General features: G+C 35.0%; 1 protein-coding gene across 2 annotated transcripts in view; it reads left to right on the top strand.

Annotated features, from left to right (window-relative positions):
* The window catches only part of KCTD8 (potassium channel tetramerization domain containing 8), a 283,793-nt gene that overhangs the window by 45,709 nt on the left and 217,180 nt on the right, over window positions 1-20,904 (top strand). The window lies entirely within an intron of this gene.

Below are 20,904 nucleotides of genomic sequence, written 5' to 3'. Positions count from 1 at the left end.
TTATGTACATAGATAGAAATAAGACATGAAAATAGTATAATAAGAACACATCAAGGAATTTAATGTCTGGACTTTAAGGACAGTTGAATGTCAGAAACAACAACAACAAAACACGCTTTTAATTTCTTGAACTTAAAAAGCTGGTTGCCATATATGACAATTATATATGACTATTTCTTTTCAAAATACAGACATTTTGTGTTAAAATGGAGTCTACATGTTTTTCGATGTCAGTAAAATGATTTTGGTTTTAGGGATTAAGCAGTTGAACTCTGACACTCTGTAAAGCCATTGAATCTAAGAAATGGGTTGGGTCTCAGTTTTGTAGGTGCTGAATCCGATGTACTATCAGAGGGCTCTCTTTAAAGAATGCAACAGACTATCGATACCAAATTAAGTACGAAGGTGATTATATATTTCACATGAGAAAATAAATTACAAATTAAAAATAATGAAAAATGCCAGAAATATTACAAACATTGTAAAAACATATTTTTAAAAAATATTAATCATCTAACATATGTCTTTATTACCCTTTACATTACATTTTTTGGCTACGTACTCTTAGTACCTGTTATGGGCTGAATTGTGTTCTCTCAAAATTCATATGTTGAAGTCCTAATCCCCATACTTCAGAGTATGACTGTTTGGAGATGGGACCTTTGAGAGATAATCAAGTTAAAATGAGTCCTTTAGAGTGGGCCTAATCTAATCTGACTAGGTCATTATAAGAGGAAATTAGGAAATACAAAAAGACACCTAATATGTTTACAAAGGAAATGCATGTGAAGATAGAGTGAGAAGGTGGCCAATTGCAAAGCCAAAGGGAAGGGCCTCAGGAGCAGCCAAACCTCCTGACACCTTGGTTTTGGACTTCTAGCTTCCAAAACTGTGAGAAAGTAAATTTTTGGTGTTTAAGCCACTTAATCTGTTTTTTTTTTTTTAATGGTAGCCCTAGTAAACTAGCATAAAGTCCCTACCTCCTATATATTAAAATGATTTATTAATATTTCTACAGAAAAAGTAGATAATTTAGCCATTCCTCTAGTATGATTGAAATATATTTTTTTATTATTGAGATGCATAAAACGTGTGATTTTATACATAGATATATACACTTTTTACAGTACTGTTAGAGGTTTGTGACCAGCAGAGTAATTTTGACAAATTCTATTTTGCTCAACTTCCACTCCCCGCAAAAATGCATTTGTAATTGGATGTGATGCATTGTTGATTATATGCTTGACAAGATATATCTTCAGTTTTGATCATGTGTTGATGAATTTTTAATTTTCAGTTTTACATTGAAATGTTCGATAAATGAGTTTCCCACAGACTAGCTTCTGGTTCCATTCATTTCCAACCTTGTTTCTCTTCCACTGATCACATGCTCCTAGTGCTGGGTGCCAAGGGGCACATTTATATCATGATATCATCTTTAGTTCATTCCTTTGTGTTATAAGGCTAAGTTGTGTCAGTGAACAGTTTGAGTGTTCTTGGAAGTCATTTGTACTCTGGATGGCTCACATAATGGAATTACTTAAAATTATTTCCAGATATTCCATAAAGGTATTCCTAATTCAGCTTCTCCTTAGCCAGATTCCTGAAATGCTCAGAAATACTTCAGTGCCAGCTGATATGAGGGGAGGTGGGACAGAGTCAATGTGGAAAATGATAGCAATGATAACCACTTTTAGTTAAATACGTTTGCAAATTTTCTAAAAATCTAAGTGTAAATACATTTCTAGGGCCCCCCCCAGGACCTAGGATGGAGACTTGAAACTCAAGTTTTATTAGCTTCAGGGTAAGTTGGCTTCTGAGACTTAAGAGGTTTGGCTAAATTCACGTAGCGGTTTATGGGGGCACTACCGTAGACTTGTTTCTCTGTGTTGTTTTCATTCTTAAAGTATTGGATTATGCACTTTTATTTCTTCTAATATATTTAAATGTCTAATGACAATTTCAATTAAATAGTAATTAAATATTGATATTATATTAAGAACTCTAATGCTAAGAAGAAGTAGCTTCTTGGAACATTTGCATTAATAGATTATTGTTTATATTACTCTGTTTAGCAAATGTCTGTGCTGAAAAGAGAAAGTAAACATTTGAAGTTGAAAGCCTTAAATTCAAAGATACTAAAATGAATAGTCAAATTAACAGCATGACTAAAATCTAAGAAGTTAAATATGTAAATCCCTGAATTGTCCTTTATTCAGTTGTTGTTCTCCAGCTATATCTTTTTGCTCTATAATCATTCAAATGCCACGTCCACTTTACCTTTGTGAATTCAGTTTTTGCTTCAGAATATTGACTTTCAGTCTAAAGTTTAGGATTTTAAAAATAATATACAAGCTTGAATTAATTAAGGAGATTATTATTGGATTAACTTATACTTCATCAAATATTTCAGTTGGTCAAACTTTGTGGCTCTTTGTGTAAAATTATTTTGGGAGGGTATATTGCTCTTGGCACTATAAAAAATAGAATCCATTTATTTGATGCCATAATAATATGGTAGTTTCTGAAGGAATTGTATTTTGAGGCTTAGAGAAAGTATTAAGGAATGAGAATAAGAGAAGCAGCCTAAATAGAATAGTAGCTGCTGCCGTTTGTTTAAGACTTAGTATGTCCTATGTCCTGTGTTGAACATTCTACATGTATTAACTCTTAATCTTTGATACAACTATAATATAAGTAGTATTTTCATTTTCATTTATAGATGAGGACACCAAGGCTCAGAAAGGTAAAGTGACTTGTACAAAGATGACTTAAACCCAAATCTTTCTAACTTCTGGGGCCATGTTGTATGATAATGCTCTTTAACATTAGTTATACCCTTACTATGACTTGATTGTTCTTTTTCATCTTGTGAGGGAGTCTGTGATATGTTCTCCCAACTGTACTTTCTCAAGTCCCCAAGCCATATATTCACAGACTTTTGGCCTGTACACTCCTTTGTCTTTGACAGTGAGTCAGTGACAGCTGTAAGAAGATGCGCATTAGGAAAATATACTTAAAAACAATGATGAAAACTCCAGCCATTCCAGAGAGTTCTAAAGGATTCAGGTCTTCTGATATGGTCAGCAGAGGAAAAGTACTGAAAGTAGCAATTCTGAAGTCTTGCTTGAAACCCTTCTGCACCCATATGCCTACAGCATTTACTAAATCATACCCAACTACATCTTAAGAAACTCAAGATTTAAAAAAATTGGCTGGGCATGGTGATTCATGCCTGTAATCCTGGCACTTTGGGAGGCTGAGTTGGGAGGATCACTTGAGGTCAGGAGTTTGAGTCCAGCCTAGACAACATAGTGAGACCCCATCTCTACAAAAAAAAAAAAAAAAAAGAAAAAGAAAGAAAATTAGCTATCATGGTAGTGTGCACCTGTGGTCCTAGCTACTTGGAAGGCTGAGGCAGAGGGATTGCTTGAGCCCAGGAGTTCAAGGCTGCGGTGAGCCATGATTATACCACTGTAGTCCAGCCTGGATGACAGACTCTCAAACTAAAAAAAAAATATTACTTTAAATTATGAAATTTATTCATTGAACTAAAATACCATTTAGTTTAGTGAATTCCCAAGAGATTGATTGAGTTTGCAGAATTGAAAGTGCTAATTTTTTTTTTTTTTTTGAGACAAAGTCTCATTCTGTCCCCCAGGCTGGAGTCCAGTGGCATGATCTCAGCTCACTGCAACCTCCACCTTCCAGGTTCAAGTGATTCTACTGCCTCAGCCTCCTGAGTAACTGGGACTACAGGTGTGCACCACCACACCTGGCTAATTTTTGTATTTTTAGTTGAGGCAGGGTTTCACCATGTTGGCCACGCTGGTCTGGAACTCCTGACCTCAGGTGATCCACCCACCACGGCCTCCCAAAGTGTTGGGATTACAGGTGAGCCATCGTGCCTGGCTGGTTTTTATGTCTATTTATCTTTATTTTTTTTTTCTCTCCAGTCTGAGCATGGTAACTGCATGCTAAAATAGATAGTAACTAGGAGACAGGAATATCATACTTTTGACCTGACATTGCTATCTTATTGCAGCATTGAGAAAGGAGATGAAATTTTATACTTAGAAACATTTTTAAATATCTTATCTCTGATTCAAACACTCAGCAGTTGTTGTTGGGTAGGCAATACAAGCCATTATTTTAGAATTTGAAGAAACTTTCTAGAAACTTATCAGAAAGTAACTGTGACTCTGAGAAAATTTTAGCCTGTTTTCTTCTAGTAATGAAATAATGCAAATTTGTGTGAACAGAACCAAGCAATTCCGATGTCAGTCACACCGTTTGAAAATGTACTACAAATAGTAGAGTTGATGTTAATAGTAGACAATCTAGTTTCTTACTAGTATTAAGGTCTCTTTTTATAACAGAAAAAATGAATTAAAGAATGGTAGAGGGAAATCCAAAGTTGTTTCAGAAACCACTTGAAAATGTGATAGATTTGGCTTATCTAGAAAAGAATATATTTTACTTCAATACCCTTTACCGTAGATGTTTGGTATAATATTTATCCCTATTGGAAATGGAGGGAGGGAAACATACTCCCACTTAAGTTTGAGCCTTTTTCTTTTGTTGTGTGATTAATGCTCTTTAACCTTAGTTGTACCCTTAGTATGACTTGATTGTTCTTTTTCATCTTATGAGGGAGACTGTGATGTTTAAAAGAATATGGTCTCCCATTTTTACTTTCTCAAGTCCCCATGCCATATGCTCACTCTTGCTTTATTGGATACTCTGAATTTTGCTGGGGGACCAACAGGATTTGGGAACTGTCCTAGCTTTTTCTAATCCTTTATAAAGGGCCGTTGATCTCTTCTTTCCTTGAATCTTTACCGAGGATAACTCGTCCACCTCTGAGTTAGATCTCACCCTTTTCTGCCTCTGGGATCTTGCTTACATCCTTAGTCTCCAATTATTCCACTGGTTTGTTTGCCTTTAGCTACATTTAAACTAAAATTTCCACATCCCAGCAATTTTTTTCAGCGTTACTTCCATCTGAATGATCTCTCGCCACTGCTATTTCACTTATTCCCTTCACTTCCAAAATCTAGTTGCCTGAATTCTTTCACTAATCAGTTACTTTTCACTCCCCCACAGTCAGATGTCTGCCTTTCACTACTTTCTTGATTGAAACTGTTCTCGCCTAGTGGATAAAAGGAATGACCTCCACATGTGCCTGTAATGTTCGGCAGTGTTGATCAGCCCCCTTAGGTCCTCCTGAAACTCTCCTATCCTGGCTTCTGTGATGTAGCTCTGTCATGTTTATCTTCATAGTGCCCAAACTTGGTTTGTGGGTTACTTTTAATTCTCCTATCCACCAGACCTATGAAGGCATTCTTGAAGGTTTTATCATCAAATCTCTTTACTCTTTTGTTTTACTGACTTAAAATTAAATCCAGCCTTTAAAATGATGTACTCCAGGAGTCTGGATGATCTGGCTGGGCCTATTGTATGACTTCAACTCACACTTGTCTTCTTTGGAATCAATATGTGTCAATCATCCTGAAACCACCCGTGCTCTTTCCTCCACAAATAGAGTGCTCAGTAAGTGCTGTTTCTTCCATGTGGGGTATGCCGTACCTAGCTCTTCACATAGTTGGCTCATTCTGCAGGAGTCAGTTTAAATGATTACCCTCCACACAGCAGCCTTGCTCTTTTGCTCCCCAGTGAAATCAGCTGTGAAATGAGTTTATACTAGAAGTCTTTGAGAGTTCGTTCTGGATCTTTAATTCTGTGATAGACCTAAGTGACCTAAAATGATAGAGTTGAAAGGCTGCTATAATGGCCATCAAGTGAAAACCCTTCTAGTATCCCCTTCGTCAACTGTGTGTCCTCAACAGCTAGAATATAGTTGATCCACAGTGGATGCTTCATGAATAAATTAGTTGTCACTGTGTGACTCAGAATAAGTCACTTTTCCTTATACATCATCGTTGGTGTTTATGCTTCAGTTTTGCTTGTTTGTTTTATTTCTCCTGAGAAGTGGCATACAGAATCTAATCCTTTCAGGACCAAAGGTAGCAAGGGTTGAAGAGGACACATGAACTCTTTCAGATGACTGGGCATCATTCCTTGCATCCCTGATTTAGTGGACTGCAGTAGTTGACTTATTAAAGTTACTTCGGAGAACTAGCTTTTAGGCAATAAGGAAAACAGATAAAAAGCTTTAAACTCTTTAAAGGCCTTGAGCTATATAAATTCCAGCTATTTACTTGACATACAACTTTTTAAAGATTTTCTCGTGACTCCTTACAAAATGATTTCTGACTTTTATTCTCTGAACCTAAGGATATGTATTTCAATTCTCTATCAAAGATTTTCCTACAGGAACATGACTGTGCAGTGAGTCTATTGCATTAAACAATAAAGGATGTGACCAAAAGGATAGTACATTTAATTTGTTTTTTTAAAAAAAGTAAATTTAACTGTAATTCATTGTGCTACAACTGCTTTGTAACCACAAAAAATTCAATATTTTTAGGTATTATAATTGTAATAAATTTTACTTGAAAGAAAAGTTCCAAATTCTTGTAATGTTTTCTCACATATTAAGAACATTTGCCAGTATATTTTAGTTTCAACACATTAGCAACAATAAATCCTAACTTCTTCTTTCTAGAGAATTACTTCATTTTTTTGTAAGAAGAAGATATAATCTCATTTTTACAAAAGATAAGTAATTCAGGAATGTTGGAAGAAAAAGAAAAATTATTCAAATTATTCAGATGGAATACTATTGCCAACTGCAGTTGACATTCCAGTAATCTCTTTAAGACTTGGTTCCTCCGCTTAAAATTTTGTGCTTTAAGTATGAACTCCTATTTACCAATCTAATTATTGTCTTTTGTGTATATGTATGTATGTTTATATGTGTATGTGCCAGTGGGTATATACAAAACCCTCATACCCACACACACATGCATGCACACATACACAAACACTTTCTATCTACCTATATCTACATATATATGAATGTGCATACATATATATACATATAAACATAATGTATACATATATGAGTATTAGAGAAATGGGCTCAATATTTGCTACTTATAGTCAAGGAACTTATAAATCAATAACACTCATTTCACTAATTTCACTTGTGATCTACAAAAGGGGCTATTAACTCCATGTTTCTGTATTTTTCATTTTTATAGAAACTGATTCATTTAGGTTTAGGCATGGTATCTTTATGTTAGGTACAATCAATCACAATTCATAATCTAGCAATCTAGTTAACTTAAGAACCTGAGAAACTGTGGCTTAAACAAATTAAGGGGTTATTTTTTGTTCATGTGAAAGGGTCCAGATGGAGGCAGCATAGGAATGTTATTGAGGTCCTAGTGTCCCTAGAAGCCAGGCTCCTTTTAGCTTTGTTAGCCATTCTTGGAGTGTGATACTTATTTTTGGAAGTTGACTGCTGGAGTTCAACTACCGGGCTTGAATTTTAAGCTGTGAGAGGAAGGCAAAGGACAAAATGGGGTCATATCAGTTGAGTTCATTAGTTTATTCTTTTCTTTTTAGAAGCTCTCTTAAACCTCCTAACAATTTATATTTCCACTGTATGGGTCTGAAATGTGTGATGAGGCCGTTCCTGCACACTAAGAAGGTGGTTCTCTTAGTAAAGTGGTGAAGGTACTAAGTATGCAACTAATGAATTCTGGTGCAGATATTTCCCTAATAGGTTAGGGTAACCAAGATTTGACCTGATTTTTTTCTTAGATGTTAATCAGCTCATTGTTTTGTGCTTTGTGTGCCTGTGTGTTTGTCCAGAATTTTTATGTTAATGAGAAAAAAACATGAAAAAGTTGAAGTTGTTTTAAAGTTTTCTGACCTGACTTTAAGAAGAAACAAAATGGCAAGTATCTGTTTAATGTGATAGAATTAAAAGAAAAAAAAAAACTTTCCTTGAGTAGTTCTTGCAGCAAACACTCTATAGTGCACTCTATAGTGCAGTGGTCCCCAAACCCCAGGCCACAGACCTGTACCTGTCCATAGCCATTTAGAAAGCAGGCTGCAAAGCAGGAGGTGAACAATGGGCAAGCCAGTGAAGCTTCATTTTGTCTGTTATTTACAGCTGCTCCCCTATCACTTGCATTACTGCCTGAGCTCTGCCTCCTGTCAGATCAGTGGCTGCATTAGAGTCTCAAAGGAGTGCAAACCCTATTGTGAACTGTGCCTGCGACGGATCTAGGTTGCATGCTCCTTATGAGAATCTTGTGACTGATGATCTGTCACTGTCTCTCATCACCCCCAGATGGGACCATCTAGCTGCAGGAAAACAAGCTCAGGGCTCCCACTGATTCTAGATTATGGTGACTTGTATAATTATTTCATTATATACCACAGTGTAATAATAATAGAAATAAAGTGTACAATAATAGAAATAAAGTGTACAATTAATGTACTTGAATCATCCTCAAACCATCCCTAACCTCTTCCCCCGTCCATAAAAAAAATTGTCTTCCACAACACCAGTCCCTGGTGCCAAAATTGTTGGAGACTGCTGCTATAGTGGGATTGATACTGGTGAGCTAGGGGAGGTCCTCAAATGCGGGTGGAACCTCACCCCCAGCCAGTGTCTGGGCTCTTGACACAGCCGTGAGAAGAAATTCAAGGACCAGTCAGAAAATAGTAAAAGTACGAACATTTTTTGCAAAGTTAAATGTATACACTCAAGAAAGGGGACTGTGGGCATAATCAAGAGAGAGTCACACACAAGGGGTGTGTGACTGCTACCTTTATGGGTTTCTTTAACCAAGGAGTGAAATATTTATGAAGACTTCTGGAAAAAGGTGAAGATTTCTTGGAACTGTGCCATCCATTTTTATGCCGAATATGGGTGTTCCCAGAATCCTCATGGTGCTGGTGGGTGTGTGATTTAGGATGTTAATGAGCATATAATGAGGTCCTAGGTGAAACCTAGGTCAAATCAGGTACCGTGTTGTGTCCAGTTACTCTTAGCCAGATTGGCCCACACCCTATTTCAGGGTCTTTTCGGCCCCTAGCTTGTGCAGCTATGTCAACAGTTTCCTTTTGCTAGTCATGTGAAACTGCTTCCTGGAATTTTCTATTCTCCTGTGACCACCCTGTATTATTCCTGTCTCAGGATCACACGCTATCCCTTTACCTCTCCCTTCTCTCATTACTGTTTTTTTGTAGACTATCAAAATCTAAACATGCCCTTTTCTTACCTTTCTTGCTGCAAAAGTTGGAGATATCACACAGTTCTGGCTGCTAAACATTGGAGGAAGTCTTCTGGGAATGTGCCCAGGAAAACTTTTGTGTTCATTACAAAGGGAAATCTAGAGGGTAATATCACCACTTTCCCTTTCTCCTTGCTGTAAACACAACTATCATGCCTGAAACCTGAGCAGCTATCTTGAGAACACGAAGGACCATCATGAAGGAAAAGCCTTGATAATCACAGAGTTAAGGCCTCCTATTGTCGAGTCACTGGAACAAGACCTACATCAGAACCTGAATGTTTTTGTGATGTGAGAAAATGTTGCAATAAGTTTTTTCATCATTTTTTGGTAAATTCATGCTCAATTAATGTGTCTATTTCTTCACTGAATCAAGTAAAGTTTTGTTTTTGTTTGTGTTTTTGAGATCTTGGTCTGGTTTAGAGTTGTAAGCAAAATCCCTAGATGTAATGCTTCACCTGTCTTATAGCACATACGACATAGCAAAATTGTGTGGGTCAAATTATCCGATTTGAATTCAGTGAGGTTTAATGATGTCAGAGAGACAGATTTGAAGCCAGGATCTGATCTTAAGGAATCAAAATAAAAATAGGATTAATAATGACCACATCAGTGAGTTTTTATGACATTAAATATGATAATATGGGAATACATATTGCACAGACATTGGATTTCTTTTGAAATATGCACTTGTAAAAAGACCAAAGGGTATTTTTTTTCTTTCTTTCTGAGTTTAAGCTTTCTTTGAGACATACTATGGTTTTATGTTGGGTTCATGGGATTTGGAAGCTCAAAGAAGATATGTACTCAAATCCCACTCCTATGAATTGTGAAGTTGGGCTAGTTACTTGATTTTTAGAAACTGTATTTCTTTGCCTGTATAAAAGGGCATAGTAGCAACTCCCCTTAACTGAGGCGATGGATGTGAAAGCTTCTAGTGCTTGCCATGTTTTTTGGCAATCACTAGATTATATTTTTTGTTCTGAATCATTTGAGTTTGCTACTCGTAATTAGGTTTTTGGAATGAATTTTCTATATTTTGAAATAAGTATTATTTTCAGCACTTCCTAATGATTTAATGAGAAAGTAAACCAGTAATGGTAAACTAAGCACACAGAATGAATGCTTATATTATATTCTCTTGAACTCTATATTCTTAACAAAAACTGCATAGATTATCAAATTTGAAGTAATCAGAGAGCTGTAAATATACACCGTATAGGCATACTAAATACTATTTACTTTTATTTTATATTTTAATTTCTTAATCATATAGTGCAATGGCAAAAATAAGCTCTTTATTTGATTTCTAAGCTTCTACAGAATAAGAGATGCTCTGTAAATGTTTATTGAATAAATAGTTGAGAGAATGCCTAATGAGGAGGTGAGGATAACTAGTTCATGGCAGCATAGTCCTAACCATTTATTACTATCATTTATGTTTATATTAATAATTTACAAGATACTTAAATATTCTGATAACTACCATTCATAAACTCCATTGTAAATGCATAAAAGTTTTCTTAAAATGCTCATTTGAATTTCTTATTGGATTTTTAATAATAGAGTTTAATACTTATAATGTGAGTAGGTAGTAGACCTCTTTTTCATGTGTTTTTTTTTTTCAGTGTGAACTTTCATAGTTGTTCTGTTTGGAAATATAATACATTTACCAACGTTATTGGCATAATTTAAATTTACTGTTTTTTTTCCTTCATCAACCATATTTAGACCCACTAGTGTGAGAATAACTGTTATGTAGTTTTTAAATGCTTTACACTAATTTTCTTAGGAATATATTATTTTGAAGATCAAATATGTATTCTTTTAACTTTCTTTATAACTTTAGGAAAACAGAATAAGCTTTGGTTTTTTGTTTTCCCTACCATGTCTCCTTTACCGAAACCTGATCATACTTTTGAAGAGCCATCAGACCTACAGTTTGCTGTTATAATGCTCCTAAAAATACCACACTTCTATAAGGCCACAGAACTGTACTCTCTCTACAATCAATGCTGACATGTGCAAGGAGTACAACTCTGCTATTGTCACAGTATTGCAACTTTCCCACATTTTGTGTTATTACCATTTCCTGCAGGAATTGAGATTCAGTGTCAGCATTTCTCAAATGACATAGTGGTGATGACTATTCTTGCTTTGTAGGCTGGGAAGAAAGTACTTCTTTGTCCATGTCTTCTCTGACAATTTGATATATTTAGGTTTATCTCATGAATATCATTTGGTGATATTTTTGACGTTTAGTAAAAATAGATGTTTTTTCAGCTGTACAGAGCTATAGTTTATAATAAAATTTATATTGCAGTGTTCAAGACAGAAATTATGATGAAGCTAGACTGTTCTCTGCGTGTAAGCCAATTTCATCATTTTTACTCTTCTCCTTATTCAACCTAGAGGGGAAGTTATATGTACCATTTGGGATTATCTCACCTTGCTATTTTTAGCTCCAGAAGTATCTCATCATTAGCATGATCAAAAACCACTTATTAAGCATCTTTTTTATGGTACTTTTATGAGTGAATCAGACTAATAGGGCCTCTAACCTTTAGATGCTTATGAATATTGGCAGGGAAATCAAGGTGATTTGGATAAATTCAAAGTCTTCAAGCACACCTACACCTTTTAAATAAGTTTTGACTTTAATATTATGGACAATCTGACTCAATGATAGGTGAAACTATGTAATGACAGTTTAAATCTTAACCCACAAGCTGAATTTGTGTTTTATTAATATGGAAAAATATTGTCAACAATATGTTATTTAATATTTACTTAATGCCTTGTTTTACAGAAGGCCATGTACGTCACTGTGTAAAACTTGTAAGACATGAGAGAGTGTCATGATATGTTGACTTAGAGGACTAATTCTATCTCCTACATTCTTAATGTCCTTTCTTAGGGATCAACTTAAAGGAAAGGAGAGGCTTATTCAGTGTTTATGGGAAAGTAAAAACCTATAAACCTAGTTTTATGAGTTAATGAGAAGAGCATAAGTCTAAATAATAAGATCTGTGAGGTTTGAAGAAATGCAAAAAGGGCCACTTTGACCAAAAGTTTGTCCTCTACCTGTCTGCTACTGTTTCTGAAATTCTGACAGTTGGTAAGACTCTGTAAGAGTCTTCTTTTAGGCTTGTACTGAAGTTTCATATAGGACTTGAAATTTGGACCAAATCTAATGTTTGGCTTTAACTTATGCTCAAATTTAAGAAGACTGATTTGCTGAATGGCTACTCAATGTCATTTCTGGCAAATCTGAACTCATATGGAATCACGTGGATTGACTTTGTCTACTCATTATAACAGTGACACTAACAATGACATTGGTATTAATCTGAATGTTCCTTTATTACAGTTGACCCTTTAAAAATATAAGGGTGAGGAGTGCCAATCCCCATGCAGTCAAAAACTTCGACCCAACTTTTTGACTCCCCCAAAACTTAACTACAAATAGCCCACTGTTAACTGGAAGTCTTACTGATAACATGAACAGTTGATTAACACATAGTTTTTATCTTATATGTATTTTATATATATTATATATGTTATATCCTTATAATAAATTAGCCTAAAGAAGAGAAAATGTTTCTAAGAAAATCATAAGAAAGAGAAAATATTGACTATTAAGTGAAAGTAGATTATCATAAAGATCTTCACCCTCATCGTTTTCACATTGAGTAGGCTGCGGAGGAGGAGGAAGAGAAGGGGTTTGTCTTGCTGTCCTGGGTGACAGAGTTGGAAGAGGTGGAGGAGGTAGAATGGGAGACAGAAGAGGCGGGCACAATTGATATAACTCTTTTTAAAAATTTCAATAGGTTTTTGGGGAACAAGTGGTATTTGGTTACATTAATAAGTTATTTAGTGGTGATTTCTGAGATTTTGGTGCACCCATCACCCAGGCATTGTACAGTGTACCCAATGTGTAGTCTTTTATCCCTCACCCACTCCCACCCTTTCCCCTGAGTCTTCAAAGTCCATGTATCATTCTTATGCCTTACATCTTCATAGCTTAGCTCCCGCTTATGAGTGAGGACATACAATGTTTGGTTTTCCATTCCTGAGTTACTTCACTTAGAATAATGGTTTCTAGTTCCAGCCAGGTTGCTGCAAATGCCGTCATTTCATCCCTTTTTATGGCTGAGTCGTGTGCAAGTATCTTTTTCGCATAATGACTTCTTTTCCTCTGGGTAGATACCTAGTCATGGGATTTCTGGATCAAATGGTGGTTCTACTTTTAGTTCTTTGAGGAATCCCCACACTGTTTTCCATAGTGGTTGTACTAGTTTACATTCCCACCAGCAGTGTAAAACTGTTCCCTTTTCACCACATCAATGCCTATTATTTTATCATCAATGCCAATTTTACCACATTAACTCCTTTTCACCATGCCAACATCTGTCATTTTTGAATTATTGATTATAACCATTCTTGCAGGAATAAGGTGGTATCGCGTTATGCTTTGCAGAACTAGAAAAAACAATCCTAAAATTCACATGGAACCAAAAAAAGAGCCCGCATACCCAAAGCAAGACTAAGCAAAAAGCAAATCTGGAGGCATCACATTACCTGACTTTAAACTATAAGGCCATAGTCACCAAAACAGCCTGGTACTGGTATTAATATAAAAATAGGCACATAGACCAATGAAACAGTATAGAGAACTTAGAAATAAGGTGAAATACAGCCAACTGATCTTCGACAAAGCAAACAAAAACATAAAGGTGGTCGAGGGAAAGACACCCTATTTAACAAATGGTGCTGGGATAATTGGCAAGCCACATGTAGGAGAATGAAACTGGATCCTCATCTCTCACCTTATAAAAAAATCAACTCAAGATGGGTGAAGGTCTTAAATCTAAGAACTGAAACCATAAAAGTTCTAGAAGTTAACATCGGAAAAACCCTTCTAGACATTGGCTTAGGCAAAGACTTCATGACCAATAACCCAAAAGCATATGCAACAAAAACAGTAATAAATAGATGGGACTTAATTAAACTAAAATGCTTCTGCACAACAAAATAAACAATTAGCAGAGTAACAGACAACCCACAGATTTGGAGAGAATCTTTGCAATCTATACATCTGACAAAGAACTAATATCCAGAATCTACAAGGAACTCAAACAAATCGGCAGAAATAAAAACAAACAATCCCATCAAAAAGTAGGCTAAGGACATGAACAGACAATTCTCAAAAAAAGATACACACGTGACCAACAAACATGAAAAAATGCTCAACATCACTAATGATCAGGGAAATGCAAATCAAAACCAACTGGTATAACTTTTATTGAAAAAAAAATCCACGTATAAATGGACCTGCATAGTTCAAACCTGTGTTGTTCATGTGCCAACTGTATTTTTGAACGAATTTAATTGTGGTAAAATACACACAAAATTTACCATCTGAACTATTTTTAAGCATACAGTTCAGTAATGTTAAGTGCATTTATATTGTTGTGCAACCAATCTCCAGAACTCTTTACATCTTGCAAAACTTAAACTCCATACTCATTAAACAACTATTCCCCATTCCACACCCCCATCCCCAGCTCCTGGCAACCACCATTTTGCTTAGTGTCTCTATGAATTTAACTACTCTTTGTAGATGAATGGAATCATATGGAATCATACAGTATTTATCTTTCTGTGACTAAATTATTTCCCATAGCATAGTCCTACGACTATGTCATAGTATGTATCAGAATTTTGTTCCTTTTTTCAGGTGTGTGTATTTATGATGTACATAAGATATTTTGATACAGGTGTGCAATGTGTAATAATAACACCAGGGTAAATGAGGTTTCCATCACCTCAAGCAGTTATCCTGTCTTTATGTTATAGACAACTCAATTATACTGTTTATTTTAAAATGTACACATAAATTATTATTGACTATAGTCACTCTGTTATGCTGTCAAATACTAGATCTTATTCATTCTATCTAACTATATTTTTGTACCCATTAGCCATCCTTACCTCCTTACAACATCCTCACCACCTTTCCCAGCCTCTAGTAACCATCATGCTGCTCTCTATCACTGTGAGTTCAATTGTTTTAATTTTTAGCTTCCACAAATAAGTAAGAACTTGTGAAGTTTGTCTTTCTGTGCCTGGCTTATTTCACTTATCATAATGTCCTCCATTTCCATCCATGTAGTTGCAAATGACAGGATTTCATTCATTTTTATGGCTGAATAATACTCCATTGTATATATGTACCACATTATCTTTTTTTGGTGGGGAGTTTAAGTTCTATTTATTTATTTTTACTCTTAAGTTCAGGTGTACAAGTGCAGGTTTGTTACATAGGTAAACTTGTGTCATAGGGGTTTGTTGTGCAGATTATTTCATCACCCAGGTATTAAACCTAGCACTCATTAGTTGTTTTTCCTGATCCTCTTCCTCCTCCCACCCTCCACCCTCTGAAAGGCCCCTGTGTGTCATTTTCCTCTATGTGTGCATGTGTTTTCATCATTTAGCTTCCACTTATAAGTGAGTACATCTGGTATTCAGTTTTCTGTTCCTGTGTAGTTTGCTAAGGATAATGACCTTCAGCTCCATCCATATCCCTGCAAAGGACATGATCTCATTGTTTTTTATAGCTGCATAATATTCCATAGTATATATGTACCACATTTTCTTTATCCAGTCTATCACTGATGGACATTTAGGTTGATTCCATGTCTTTGCTGTTGTAAATAGTACTGCAGTGAACATACGTGTGCATGTGTCTTTATAATAGAATGGTTTATATTCCTTTGGGCATATACCCAGTAATGGGATTGCTGGGACAAATGGTAGTTCTGTCTTTAGGTCTTTGAGGAATCATCACAGTCTTCCACGATGGCTGTACTAATTTACACTCCAATCACCAGTGTATAAGCATTCCTTTTTCTCCACAGTCTCACTAGCATCTATTATTTTTTGACTTTTTAATAGTAGCCATTCTGACTCGTGTTAGATGGTATTCCATTATGGTTTTGATTTGCTAATGATCAGTGATGTTGAACTTTTTAAAATATGATTGTTGTCTTGTATGTCTTCTTTTGCAGTGTCTGTTCATGTCCTTTGCCCACTTTTTTATGGGGTTTGTTTTTTTTTTTTGTAAATTTGTTTAAGTTCTTTATAGATGATGAATGTTAGACCTTTGTTAGATGCATAGTTTGCGAAAATGTTCTCCCATTCTGTAGGCTATCTCTTTACTCAGTTGGTAAGTTTCTCTTGCCATGCAGCTCTTAAGTTTATTCAATTCCATTTGTCAATTTTTGCTTTTGTTGCAATTGCTTTTGGAATCTTCATCATGAAATCTTTGCCTGTGCCTATGTCCTGAATGACATTGCCTAGGATGTCTTCCAGGATTTTTATAGTTTTGGGTTTTACATTTAAGTATTTGATCCATCTTGAGTTAATTTTTGTATATGGTGTAAGGAAGGAGTCCAGTTTCTTCTGTATATGGCTAGCCAGTAATCTCAGCACCATTTATCGAATAGGGAATCCTTTCCTCATTGCTTGTTTTTGTCAGGTTTGTCAAAGATCAAATAGTTATAGGTATGTGGTCTTATTTCTGGGTTCTTTATTCTGTTTCATTGTTCTATGTGTCTGTTCTTGTACCAGTGCTATGTTGTTCTGGTTACTCTAGCACTGTAGTATAGTTTGAAGTCAGGTAGTGTAATGTCTCCAGCTTTGTTCTTTTTGCTTAGGATTGCCTTGGTTATTCAGGCTCTTTTTTGGTTCAATATGAATTTTAACATTTTTTTTCTAGTTCTGTAAGAATGGCAGTGGTAGTTTAATGGGAATAGCATTGAATGTATAAATTGCTTTGGGCAGTATGGACATTTTAACAAAGCCGGTTCTTCGTATCCCTGAGCATTGAATTTTTTTTTATTTGTTTGTGTCATCTCTGATTTCTTTGAGCGATGGTTTGTATTTCTCATTGTAGAGATCTTTCACCTCCCTAGTTAGTGTAGTTCTAGGTATTTTATTATTTATGTGGCAATTGTGAATGAGAGTTTGTTCATGATTTTGCTTTTAGTTTGACTGTTGGTATATAGGAATGCTAGTGATTTTTGCACACTGATTTTTTATCCTGAGACTTGCTGAAGTTGCTTATCAGCTTAAAAAGCTTTTGGGCTGAGATGATGGGATTTTCTAGGTATAGGATAATGTCCTCTGCAAATAAAGATAATTTGACTTCCTCTGTTTCTGTTTGAATGCCCTTTATTTCTTTCTCTTGCCTCACATTTACTTGTTTCATTCATCTGTTGATGAACATTTAGGTTGCTTCCAAATCTTGGCTATTATGAATAGTGCTGCATTAAACATAGGAGTGCAGATATCTCTTTGATATACTGATTTCCTTTTTTGGGGTATGTACTTAGCAGTGGGATTGCTGGATCACTTGTTAGCTCAATTTTTAGTTTTTTTGAGGAACTTCCAAACTGTTCTCCCTAGTGGTTATACTGACTTACATTCCCGCCAACAGTGTGTGAGGGTTCTCTTTTCTTTATATCCTCACTAGCATTTGTTATTGCCTGTCTTTTGGATATGCCATTTTAACGGGCATGAGATGATATCTCATTGTAGTTTTAATTTTAATTTCTCTGATGACCATTAATATTGACTACCTTTTCATATACCTGTTTTCCATTTGTATGTCTTTTGGGAAATGTCTATTCAGATATTTTGCCCATTTTAAAATTAGATTATTAGATATTTTCCTATAAAGTTGCTTGCACGCCTTAGTTTTTTTTTCCTTCTTTAGGTTGAATAATATTCATTTTTGTGTACATGCCACATTTTATTCATTTGTCTGTGGATGGATGCTCAGTTGCTTCTACCTCTTGGCTGTTGTGAATATGGCATCTCTAAACATGACTGTAGAAATATCTCTTAGAAATTCTGCTTTCAATTTTGGGAGTATATACCCAGAAGTGGAATTGTTGTATCATATATTGGTTCTATTTTCAGTGTCTTAAGAAATCAACATCCTGTTTTCCATAGCCACTGAGCCATTTTACTTTCCCAACAACAATGCACAAGAGTTCTAATTTCTCCACATTCTTCACAAATCAAACATTTTTTTTTAAGTAGTAACTACTTAAATGGGTGTGAAGTGGTACCTCATTGTCATTTTGATTTGCATTTTTTTTTAGTGATTACTGATGCTGAGCATCTTTTCATGTGCTTATCAATCATTCATACATTTTCTTTGGAGAAATGTCTATTCAAGTACTGTGCACATTGTTTAATCAAGTTTTTTTAATAGTTGTTTAGCTGTAGGAGTTCTTTATATAAATTTTGGATAGTAACACCTTTTCAGATACATGATTTGAAGATACTTCCCTCATTCTGTGGGTTGTCTTTTCATCTGTTTATTTTATCATGTGATACACAGAAAGAAGTATTTAACTTTGATGTAATAATGCAGCTTATCTATTTTTCTGTTTTTGCATGTGCTTTTGTTGCCACATCCATGAAATCATTATTAAATCCAGTGCCATGAAGCTTTCCCGATTTTGTTGTAAGAGTTTTAAAGTTTTAGCTTTTAAATTTAGTTCTTTGATCCATTTTGAGATAATTTTTATATGTGACATAAGGTAAAGGTCCAAACTCTTTCTTTTATATATAGATATACAGTTTTCCAAGCATTATTTGTTGAAAACACTTTTCATTCCCCATTGAATAGTGTTGGCACTTTTGTCAAAAATCATTTTACCGTATAAGTGAGGGTTTATCTCTAGGCTTTCTATTCTATTTCCTTCGTCTATATGTCTATCTTTACGCCAGTATCACACTGTTTTAATTCCTGTAGATCTGTAATAGGTTTTGAAGTTGGGAAATGTGAGACCTAAAATTTATTTTGGTTATTTAGGTCCCATGAGATTCCATCTGAATTTTAGGCTGAACTTTTTAAATTTTTCTGAATAAAATGTCATTGGGGTTTTGAAAGTCATTGCATTAAAGTGTCTACCTAACACTTTTGATAATACTGACATTTTAACAGTATTACGTCTTCCAATCCATGAAAATGTTTTTCCAATTTTTTTGTTGTTCTTCTTCTTCAGTTTTGTAGTTTTTAATGTATAAGTCTTTCACCTTCTTGGTTAAGCTTATTCCTATATATTTTCTTTTTTTTTGGTCTATATTCTTCTCATCTATTATATTTTTAAAATTTTCTTGCTATTATTTTTAATTGACACATAATAATAATACATATTTATGCGGATACCCTGTGACATTTTGATACATGTGTAGAATGTGTAATGATAAAATTGGGGTAATTAGCATATCCATCATCTCAAACATTTATCCCTTTTTGTGTTGAGAACTTTCATAATACTCTCTTCTAGCTATTTGAAAACATACAAGAAATTGTAGTTAACTATAGTCAGCTTACCATGCTGTAGAACACTGTAACTAGAATGTGTTCCTCCTATCTAGTTGTAGTTATGCATTCATTAACCAACCTTTCCCAGTTCCTATTCCCATTCACACCCTTCTCTGCTTCTAGGAACCGCTATTCAACTCTCTACTTATATGAGAGCAATCTTTTTAGCTTCCACATATGAATTAGGACATGTGGTATTTATCTTTCTGTGCCTGATTTCACTTAACATAATGTTTTCCAGGCTTATCCATTGTGCTGCAAATAACAGGATTTCATTTTTTTATGGCTTAATAGTATATACCACATTTTTAAAAAGCATTTATCTGTCAATAGACACTTAGGTTGACTCCATATTTTGGCCATTGTGAATAGTGCTCTAATAAACGTAGGAATGTGGAAGTCTCAGGCATACTGAATACACACCCAGCGGTAGGATTGCTGGATCATATGGTAGCTGTATTTGTGGTTTTTTGAGGAACCTCCCTACTGTTTTCTATATGACTGTACTACTTTACATTCCCACCAACAATGTATAAGAGTTCTCTTTTCCCTTTATCCTCACCAGCATTTGTTATTTTTTTTGTTTTTTTGATAATAGGCATTGAACCTGAGCGAGAAGATATCTCATTGTAGTTTTGATTTGCATTTCTCTGATGATTAGGATTTGAGCATTTTTTAAATATACTTGTTTGGCCATTTATATGGCTTCTTTTGAGAAATCTCTATTTAGATCATTTGCCCATTTGTAAATTATTTGTTATTTGCTGTTGAGTTGAATTCTGTGTATATTTTAGATACTAGTTTCTTGTTGAAAGAAATTTGCAAATATTTTCTTCTATTCTGCAAGTAATATCTTCACTCTGTTGGTTGTTTCCTTTGCTATGCAGAGGTTTTTAGTTTGATATAACTTTGTCTATTTTTGATTTTGCTGCCTGTGCTTTTGAGATCTTATTCATACAATTTTTGCCCAGACCAGTGTCCTGAAGCATTTTCTTCGTGTGTGTGTGTTTTTTTCCAGTAGTTTCATAGTTCAGGTCTTACATTTAAGTCTTTAATCTATTTAGAATTGGTTTTTTAATGTGGTGAGAGGTAGGGATCCAGTTTTATTATTGTGTTTATGGTTATTCAGTTTTCCCAGCACTATTCATTAAAGAGACGGACTGTCCTTTCCCCATTGTACATTCTTGCCACTGTTGTTGAAAATCACTTGGGTGTAAATATGTGAATTTTTTATGAGTTCTCTGTTCTGTTCCATTGGTCTATGTGTCAGTTTCTGTGCCAGTA

Source organism: Pan paniscus, chromosome 3, assembly GCF_029289425.2.
Source record: "Pan paniscus chromosome 3, NHGRI_mPanPan1-v2.0_pri, whole genome shotgun sequence".
In the NCBI taxonomy this organism is placed as follows: domain Eukaryota; kingdom Metazoa; phylum Chordata; class Mammalia; order Primates; family Hominidae; genus Pan; species Pan paniscus.
Note: the sequence above shows the minus strand (reverse complement) of the source record. Positions and strands in the feature narration are given on the sequence as shown.